This window comes from Cavia porcellus, unplaced genomic scaffold (genome assembly GCF_034190915.1).
Source record: "Cavia porcellus strain 051 isolate PalLab524CR breed Dunkin Hartley unplaced genomic scaffold, mCavPor4.1 scaffold_1, whole genome shotgun sequence".
Taxonomy (NCBI): Eukaryota; Metazoa; Chordata; class Mammalia; order Rodentia; family Caviidae; genus Cavia; species Cavia porcellus.
The window spans coordinates 145,544,044-145,554,961 of NW_026947484.1; the positions used below are offsets into that span (position 1 = coordinate 145,544,044).

At 40.6% G+C, this 10,918-nt stretch overlaps 1 long non-coding RNA gene across 1 annotated transcript in view; it reads left to right on the forward strand.

Annotated features, from left to right (window-relative positions):
- Positions 1-10,918, forward strand: part of LOC134477874 (uncharacterized) — a 118,565-nt gene that overhangs the window by 98,840 nt on the left and 8,807 nt on the right. Inside the window, exon 7 of the long non-coding RNA XR_010050117.1 lies at positions 7,635-7,767. This is a non-coding gene — a long non-coding RNA (uncharacterized LOC134477874). The remainder of the gene's footprint in view (positions 1-7,634; positions 7,768-10,918) is intronic.

Sequence of the window (10,918 nt, forward strand, 5' to 3'; positions counted from 1 at the left end):
AGCATAAACTAACCAAGACAAGTGTTGACTTTGAATCCAGCTATACTGCTGAAGTTATTACTTCTAGTAGTGTTTTAATGGCATTCTTTGGGTCTTCTATATAGAATATCATGTCATCTGCAAATAATGATAATTTAACTTCTTTCTTTCCTATCTTTATTCTTTTATTTCTCTCTCTTGTCTGATTGCCGTGGCTAGTATTTCCAGTACTATATTGAATAGGAGTGGTGATAGTGGATAATCTTGTCTTGTTCCTGATTTTAGTGTGAAAGCTTTCAGTTTTTATCTGTTTAGTATAATATTGGCTGTTGGTTTGTCAATGAGATTGAGAGATTATGAGATTGAGGTAGACACCGTGTATTCTGAGTTTCTGAAGGGTTTTTATCATGAACATGTGTTGGACTTTATCAAAAGTTTTTTTTGCATCTATTGAGATGACCATGTGGTTTTTGTTTTTGGCTCTGTTGATGTGGTGTATTACACATATTGATTTTCATATGTTAAACCATCCCTGTTTTCCTGGAATGAATCCCACTTGGTCATGATGTATAGTCTTTTTGATGATTTGCTGCAATCTATTTGCCAGTATTTTATTGAGAATCTTTGCATCAATGTTCATTAGTGAGGTTGGCCTATAGTTCTTTTTGGTTGGGTCTTTCTCTGATTTTGGTATCAGAGTAATACTTGCCTTCAGGAATGATTTAGGGCATATTGATTCCTTTTCAATTTCATTGAAGAGTTTAAGGAGTATTTGAATAAAATCTTCTCTAAATTTCTTGTAGAATTCAGCCGTGAATCCATCAGGACCTGGACTTTTCTTTGTTATTAAGTTTTTAATTATGTTTTCAATTTCAATAGCTGATATTGGGTTATTCAAAATTGCTATATCTTCTTGGTTGAGCTTTTGTAGCTCATATGTTTCTAGAAATCTGTCCATTTCCTCTGTGTTTTTCACTCTGTGTGAGTAAAAATTTTCAAAATAGATATTCATGATTTTTTGAATTTCCATGGGATCTGTAAGAATTTCCCTCTTTTCAGGCCTTATTGCGTGAATTTGGGTTTTTCCTTTCTTTTTCTCATTTAGGTTAGCTAGAGATTTGTCAATTTTGTTTATTCTCTCAAAAAACTGCTTTCTGATTCATTAATTCCTTGTATTGCTTTTTTAGTTTCAATTGCATTGATTTCTGCTCTAATCTTTACAATTTCCTCTCTTCTATGAGTTTTGTGTTTGACTTCCTCTTCTTTTTCTAGAAGCTTGAGATGAAGCATTAGGTTGTTTCCTTTTGGTTCAGATGTGTTTCTTGTAATACAGCATATTGTGGGATCCTGTTTCTTGATCCATTCTGTCAACCTATTTCTTTTGATAGATGAATTGAGCCCATTTATATTTATGGATATAACTGGTATGTTCTGGCTCTGCTTTACGATGTTATGTTCTAGTTGTTTGCTTTTTGCTTTTCCCTCTTGTTTAATTTCTTGTTCTACCTGGTGGTTTCTTTCTGTTATTGTTCTGGAGATTGTGGTCATTTTTGTCTTTCTAGTATGTCTTTCAATATTCTTTTTAGGGTTGGTTTGGTGGACATGAATTTCTTCAGTAGTTCTTTGACATGGACGTATCTTGTTTCTCCATTAAATTTGAATGAAAGTTTTTCTGGGTACATCAGTCTGGGTTGAAAGTTGTTTTCTCTCAGGGTTGAAATACCTTATTCCAAGATCATCTTGACTTGAGGGTTTGTGCTGAAAAGTGTGCTGTGATTTTAATAGGCTTTCCTTGATAGGTGAGTTGTGTCTTTTCTCTAACAGCTTTTAGTATTCTGTTTTTATGCTGTATGTCAGAGATCTTAATTATTATATGTCTGGGTGTAGATTTATGTTGGTTGTGATTGTTTGACATCCTATATGCCTCACTATTTGCATATCATATTTTTCCTGATGTTTGGGAAATTTTCTGCTATGAATTCATTGAATAGTTTACCTACATAATTTGTATTGACTCCTGCATTTCACTGATCCCTATTAGTCTTATATTAGTCTTACATTGTTTCTCTTGGCATAATCTTGAAGCTGCTGGGTTGGCATTTTATGCTGCTTTGTTATTTTTTAAAGGTCTGTCCTTTCATAATCGCTAATTGTGATCCTGTCCTTAAGGATCTATCTTTCAAGATCTTGCAATTCTATCCTCAGCTTCATTTAAATGGTTTTGCCAGCTTTCAATAGAATTTTTTGTTTCTTGGATGTCTCTTTGAGTTTGTTTCATGAATTCTGCTTGTTTTCTATATTGTTCATTAAAGGTTTTAATCAGTTTCCCATGCTCCTGTATTTTTTTTTATCTATTTCTTCTCTAGCTATGTTGAACAACTCATTTACTAAGGTTGTTATTTCTGTATTGATGTGAGACATTATTTCTAACTTGATTTTCTCTATAGCCTCATGGAGTTGTTTTTTTATTTCACTTGCTATCTTTTCAGAAATTTCTGGTGTGTTACTTTTGAAGTCCTCTATTTCAATGTCTCTTGTACTTGCTCTGATGGAGTAGATGTTTGAAATTGTATTTTGCTTTTCATTTTGCCATTTTCCCCTTTCAGGTTAATATTTGGTCCTTTAATCCCACCAGTGTCAACTGTTGGTAGTGTGTATCTTGGGGTCCTACTGTAAGATTGATGTTTGTCCAATTGCTGGGTTCCACAATGAAGAGGTGGGCCAGTCACCTGGATTCCCCCTGCAGGGCCTGTTGGGTGAGTCCTATATTCTTCCTAGGCTGACAAAAATAGGAATACTGATGGAAATCAACCCCTAGTTCTTGCTAGTATTATGTCTTCAGGTTGTTCAGAGTCACTAGATCTCCCTGTTTATAGTATTTGTCTCAGTTGAGACTCTACTGTGTCTCTATGGGTCCCACAGGCCTCCTTAATTTTCTTCATGTTGGGGGAGGCCTTATTGGCACGCTCCTCAACCTACCTGATGTTCTCTATGTGGGGGAAGAACTCATCTACCCACTTGCCAAGCTCACCTATGGCCTACTTCTGGAGAGGGCTTCACTATTGTTCCTGGTTACACACTGAAGGTGGCAAATTCTATTCCTATTTTAGGGGCAAACTCACCTCACTTATGGAAGCCTGCTGAATTCTTCTTACTGAATCTCCCCTCAATACTGCATGGTTAATCCACTGCAGTCCAAGGTTCTGGGGGGAAATGTGGGAGCCAAAGATCAACAGCATCGCTAGGTCCCAATGGCAGTGGTGGGACTGCAGGGGTGCATCACGGGCTGGAATTCCTAGGTCCTAAGTTAGGTGGCCAGGTCTACGGGGCCACAGGAGGCCACACCTGCACCACTCACTGGAGTTCCTAGGTCCTGTGAGGTGGTCTACTAGGAAGATGGGGGTCATGGGAGGGGCCCGGGTCTAGCCTGGCCCCATGCATGCCATGCTACTGGTTGGAATTCCTTGGTCCCACAAGGTGGCCTCAAACTTCAGGTTTTTATTACTCTCTTGGTAAAACGCCAGGTGCCTGACACTTACTCCTTTCCCACATCTCCTCAATCTGTGCATGAACAGCCCCAGACATTAGCCCTGGATGGACAAGTACTACCCCCAGAAGAACCGACACTGCCCACAGACCTTCTGTCTCAAGAGCACAGTCCCTAAGTGCCCTGGTGCACAGTCTGTCCTCCTCTGAATGCTGGAGGAACAAGTCAAACTTTCTTTATAACCAGGAGTCTCTCACATATTCTTTTTGTTCTTATTTATTTTGTTGGTACATTTCAGATACACTTAGTGATAACATTCATCATATGGAATTTGTATCTGAACATGCTATATCTTGCTTCTGTTTACCCCTCCTTTTAATGTCTCTTCCGTTCCTTATTTTCAAAAGTTTTGTTTCCATTTTTTCCTTTTATCATTTTTTCCTGTCCCTTCTTTCCTGTCCCTCTTCTCTTGTTGCCTTTTCCATTTGAATATTTTCTTCCCATTTCCCAATATTTATTATACATTTTGGTTCTTATCACACTTTTGATTTCTTGTTCCAGAGAAACCATCAGTTATTTACACATGTGTAAGTGTTTGGTCTCAACGTGCAACCATTTACCCAAAAATGTCTCAAGCTTATCATGTTTGGTGGCAGGATAGTACTCCATTGTATAAAAAACCCACATCTTCTTTATTCGTTCATTGGTTGATGGGCCTTTGGGCTGTTTCCAAGATTTAGCTATTACAACTGTCTCACATATTTTCTTTTCCCTTGGTGTTTTATCAGTTCTAATTTAAACTACCAACCATTTCTGTCAACTGTGCTAACCAGAAAAAATTATTTTTGCCAGGTCACTGAAAGGATTTTGTCCTAGATAGGACATTACAGCAGTGGGAGGTGGGACCAAGGGACATTTATTTGAGGTCATTTCCCATGCCCCTAGGCAACTGACCTGTGGCGCCAAAAGAGTTCCAATCAGCGACTCGCACATCAGTGATGCCACCTTTAGGCACCACCCCAGACAAAAGCTATATGTATGCCCCCCACACCACGTGTCCAGCAGAGAAGGTGGTCGTGGAGTTTCTCTCCACAAGCTTAGAATAAAGGCCATTTTTACTTTATATTTTCTCTCTTTAACCATGGTGAAAATCCCATCAGTCACAGAGCCTATTTCCGTAAATTGTTAAAAGTGACCCCTGAAAGGATTTTGCCCTGGATGCGATGCAGCAGTGGTGGGAGGCTGGGAGGTGGAACCAAGGGGCTCTATCTTGAGGTCACCTTCCCTGCCCCTAGGCAATTTATCTGTGGCGTGAAATGAATTCCAATGGGCTATTTGTGCATCACTAATGCTCCTTAGGCACCACCCCAAACCTAAGCTATATGTATGCCCCCCACAACACATGTCCAGCAGAGAGAAAAGCCAGACCTCAGTGGTCAGATGGTTTTCTCTCTGTGTTCTTAAAATAAAGGCCACTTTTACTTCATATTTCTATCATTTTAGCAGTGCCAAAAATTCTATCAGTTGGTTCCCTGACTGGGAACAGCAGGCAAGTGACTCCTGGGGTTGTCCCAGTTTGAGTCTACTGCTGATTCACAGACTGGACCGTCTCAACATGAGGGAGCTGCTCAACTTGTTGCTGCTGGTTTGCAAACAACACTGATCTAATTCATTCACTGCAGGTGAGCCAATTTCTGGCCGAAGATTACTCCATGGTGGGCCAGGCTCCACACCAATCTTCTTTCTGTCCCTGGACTGGGGTAGCGGTTCTCATGCCCCTTGGGTAGCCCCTAGGCAGAGCCATTACTGTAATCCACGAGAACTCCACTCATGCCTTTTGATGACAAAAAGCACGAGTTTTGGAACCAATTAACTTTGTGTCCAAAATATTAGGTGACAACCTCTTATACTAGCCATGATCCAGGTTGGCTCATTTTATCTTAATTGAACACACCTCTGAGGTGCCAGATTCAAAGGCACCTCAACCTACTAAAAACCAAAAGGCTGATCTTTTATTTATGCTTATTACAATGGTGCCAAGTTGACAAAAACTCTCCATCTTTAGGCCTTTAAGAATGTGTTCCTCTCTCCCTCTGCTCCTCCAGGATCCCTCCCCCTCCCCACACTTAGGATACAGCTCCTTTACAGCTTCTCTCTTGCATTGCCACCCCCCACCCCCCGCTTCACTACTCATTTCTTATTCCCTCCCCACACTGCGTGCCAGCTTGCCTTTCCCAGTGGATTGGGGGGAGGTGTGTGTGGACGGTGTTGGACTGCACTAAGGTGGGGCAGGTGTGGTGCGCACCTCGGGGACTGTGCGGGCTGCTCTGGGATCTAACCCCCTGTGCTGGCTCTGCAATCCCCCTGCAGGCTCCGTGCACCTCCTGAGCAGGTGCACCCCCTGAGCACCCGAGCATGGCATGGCTCAGGCCAGACCCTAGCACAGCTCCAGGCGGTGGTGTGGAGGAGGAGGCAATGGGACATGGCAGGAGGAAAAGGGGCCAGGAGGAAAAGGGACCAAAGGTTGGCCAGTGAGGCAGGGGTGCCTGGCCATTCCTTCTTAACTCTCTGAGCTAACCAGGTTCCTTTTCTGGTATTCTTATTTCAAGAGATCTCTGTTAATTAATCTACAAAAGGATTCACACCAGTCTTATAGTTCAAATTGGCCAAATATATTTGAATACACTCTGATTTTGTAAGATATATCTGTTGCTTGTTCAGCCTGTTTATAATGCACAGATCATCTGTCCATGTTTGTCCTTTTGCCTGGTCTGTAAACAGCTGTTCCATTTATTTGAGCTCAACAATCTTTTTTTTTCCTTTTGCCAGCTGGTCAAAATGGTACTAAAACTGGTTAAATAAAATCTCTTATGGTGAGGAGACATTGGACAAGACTTCAACTGATAAACGGGAGAAGTGGCCACCTGGTAATTTTACCAGCTCTTGTTTATTAATTAAAGCCTCCAATCTCCATAGCCTAATGGGAGACACGTCAGCTAAAATTCACTAAAGTAACTAAGACAGTTTGTTCATTGTTGCTAATCTAATGGTATATATATATGCCTTCCAATATAAAACTGAGATTGTTTTGCTGCTTTTTTCTTGTGTTTCAGCCAAGAGATACAAATCAGACCAACACAAGGTCACTAGTCAAATAATAATTTTTAAACAAAAATTTATATAATGTATGATGACAAGTCTTTTCTTTCAGATCCAGATGTATGCTTAGAGATGCTTCACAATTTTTTTCAGTGCTCAAATGTTAAAACACTCATGGTTAATAGACATTTAATGTTCTATGTTAAGCTTACTGCCTATACTGTACTGTATTGTTATCAATCTTCTGGATTTTCAACAACTGAAATTAAGTGATAATTATAAATTCCTTTTGGATTCTTTTTGCTGGGATCCACCAGCTCTTTTCCAGAAAAAAGGTTATATGATGCAGGCAAAACAACAAGACCAGCACTGGGGCAGAGGCCAGGCTTGAGCCTTTCCCAGCCTGTCCACCAGCCCTGCCTCAGCCCTCCACAGAGCCATAATACTCCACTGGTGTTAAATGACACCATAGCTAATCTCCTAAACAAAGAAGGTAAAGTTAATAAAACAGGCCATCTTCCAAAAATCAGATGGCATTAGACATTCTAACAGCATAAAGAGATACTTATATATGATAAATAAATGACATGTCTGTTCCTAAAATTCCCTGGACCTTATCCTCCTTATGGGAAGCCATTACTAAAGTTACGATCATAAATACCCTGTTGTTTGTATTATTTGATTCTTGCACATTTAATTGATTCTACAGATATCTTCCACTGTGGGCCACATCCCAAGACAAAAGGCTAAACGTGGCCCTCAAACCTCACAGGGAGACCTTCTTAATATGGCTTTTCATATTTTCAACAACAGATAAAAATAACAATCTGATCTTTTAGCAGTGACACTTGGAGCTCTGAGACAGGTAAACTGACCCAAGGTGGAGATGCCTGAGCCCCTCCTGGACCATGCTTCAAATGCAGCAAAAAACCAAAAAACAAAAAACGTTGGGCAAGAAAATGCCCAATCCTTTGGGCGTTCCTTTGGGGCCTTGCCCCTAGGCCACTGGATTGACTGTCCTAACCGCAAGAGAGTGGGTAAGCCATCTTCCAACTCCTTGTCCTCACAGGAAATGCCATCACTACCAGATTCATCACTGACAAATCTGCTTGGACTTGCTGCTGATGACTGATGGGGCTCCGGGCCCACTGCCCACATTCAAGTGTCCTTCTCAGAGCCCCAAGTCCCACTAGAGGTCTCAGGTAAGACATTCTCTATACTTGTGGACATAGAGGCCATGTATGGGGTTCTTTCTGAGTTGTCAGTCCACTATATAAAGTCTTCAGTCTCTATAGTGGGTGTTGATGGCCAACCTATGCAGCCTTTACAGACAGGGCCTATTTTATGCAGGTTCCAGACTGATTCTTCTCTGGTTGATCCCATAGTTTGAGATACCTATAATCCCTCCTGTGCTGCTCATGCCATGCTTATTTTAATTCGTCTCAGAGATCTTTCAATTTTTCCTTGTGTTCTCCAATATCCCATAGCTTCCAAACATTTACAGGGACTTAAACCTATACTTAAGTGCCTTTTAGACAATGGCTTTCTTAAACCTACCCATTCACCCTATAATACTCCTATTCTCCTGATACTCAAGCCTGATGGGTCTTACCCTCTAGTATAAAACCTTAGGATACTCAATAGTGCTGTTACCCCAATCCAACCAGTGGTGCCAAACGCTTATACCATGCTCTCTCATATCCCTCTCTCTACCACCACTTTACAGTCCTAGATCTTCAAAATGCCTTTTTATTCCTTTGTATTTATGCAGACTGACCCAGACACTCTGAGGTCTCAACAGCTTACACCTGTTATCTCTAGTAAAACTTCTCCTCAGGGATACTTAGCACCCCTTCCTTTCCTATTCATCAATTTCTCAAACACAACCCTGGTCAAAACTGACAGAAAAATTTTACACACATGACTTGCCATAAAACTCTCAAATATCTTCTCACCTTGGTTTGTAATTTTTCAGGATACATAAAAGCCTTTCCCACAACCAGGGAAACGGCTGATATACTTACTAACATCCTGCTACAGCAAATCATTCTAAGGACTACAACCATGATAGAGCGGCCCAGACCTGGTCTTCTTGGCAACCTCAACAGCGATCAAAGTTGCTAGACTGCCATCCTGGTTTCACATCATTCAGAATAAGCAGTGCCCATCAGACCCTGGATCTAACCATCCTTTTGCCCACTCATCTCCACCATACCAAGGCCTCATAGCCACAACTCTCAGGATGTCATGTTTTGTTATCCAATTTGGTTCCTAATTTCTTACATTCTGTTATCCTTTTTACAGCAGGACTCTCAACAGTCTTTCCTAAAGACTCCCACATCATGCATACCAGAAACAAGTCTTATCTGCCTACCTTCTTAACTTTTACCCTTTCAGATGTGGTAATAATCACCTCTCATAACTTCACTCCTCGTAACCCCACACTTATTTTTCAGAATTCTACCTCACCGTGGCAATGATTCTGCCTCAACATGGTCCTGATAAAATGACATCTAAATCAAAGGCACCTTTCCTTCTACCTCACCTGGGTCCTTAAATATGATAGTGGCCTGCGTCCTCATGACACCTTGTCTTTTTGTTTTTTCCGTCTAACATGTGGGTATTCATCAGTGATAAAGTTGTCCTGGTTAAAATACCTGGCACCAGCTTCTGCATGGGCATCAACCATCATCCCATCAACCCACCTAAACCCTAATACATTTCCCCCTTTCAGCAGGAGTAGTAAAAGAAAGAAAAACTTCACCCTTTTTCCTGACAATAAAAATGGGAATAAAAGGATTTCACTCTAAATGGGTCGCTGCAGCAGTGGGAGGCTGGGAGGTGGAATCAAGGGGCTTTATTTTGAGGTCACTTTCCTTGCCCTTAGGCAATTTACCTGTGGCGCGAAATGAATTCCAGTGGGCTACTTGTGCATCACTGATGCCTCTTAGACATCATCCCAAACCTAAGCTATATGTATGCCCCCAGAACACATGCCTGGCACAGAGAAAACCAGGATCTCAGTGGTCGGGGGTTCTTTCTTCACATTCTTAAAATAAGGCCACTTTTATTTCATATTTTTATCTTTCTAGCCATGTCAAACATTCTATCAACCCTAAACTCAGCTTATGACTTTCATTTTAGTTTACTTCCAAATCAGCAAACAATTCCTGTCAACTATACATGAACTAAGAAAACAAATTAGTGGCTGGTGTTCTTTCTTTAGGTCCTGAATTTGGGTAGTTAAAGTCTTTGTACAACATGAGAAAACCAACATTTGGAAGAAAAAGAAATCTATATTGTTATAAACCTGGAGCATAATAGGCTTACAAATATGGCTGGTCATATAAACATGTTTTTCTCAACCTACATTGTCTACTTATTTATCTCATTCATTAAGGTGGCTGCAATTCCAAGGCTGTGCCTATAAATGACTAATGGAAATATGTTTTAAATATATTTTATTTTGTGAAACTAAAGTGAATAGATAATCACTTCTCTCATTTTTTCCCATGGTGAAAGAAAAAGTACATGGATTACTAAGGCTTTTAAGGGAAAAGAGAGAGATACATATTTCCTGATTGCAATTGAAATCAGGAAAACCTATGGTTTGATGGGTAGTATCTGATTTTTTTCTACTAGTGTCTTCCATTTGTATGAATTACTATGAAAATGACTTTAGTGATTTTGGGAGTCAATTCTAGTGACTCCCTTTGAATCCAAAACAATTACTATGATGTTGATTAGTTAGAGACTCATTTCCTTATACTGATATGTAAAAGACTGGCTAGGGTATTTCCTTCTCTGTTCAACTGTCTCCCAGCATTGCAAATAAGGCAAGAAGGTGCTAATATGCAAAATGTATAGCCATCAGACAGTCCTGTTTCCACAATTCTTCTCCATAATACAAGATTGAGCAAATAGCTCTGGAAATGTCAACTGGGTTCAAACCTCAAGATAAGAGGCTATGACTCCCCAAGGAACAAGAGTTTGCATATCAGAAACTGAAGCAATAGCCCCCCAAAACAATTCCACTGGTAACTTAATTGGAGCATGTAAAATGATCTTGCTGCTTATCTTTATCTCTGCAATTCACAGAGATTACAATCTTGTACCTGGCCAGCCAGCTCAGGTTACTCACATAATTCCTGCCATCCTCACTATCACTCATCCCTGAGCCACCCCCCCCCTTCTTGACAAGATAATAAATGCTGGGAGAGGAGTAGGATAGAGGCCTTTGTCTGCATGTCCTCATGAGGATTGGATTTAGAAGCCCTTGGCCGCCCTTAAGTTAGAATACGTCTTGGTGTTTTTACTCTTGCCGTGGGTTGTATTGGTGGTTTTTAGATTGGA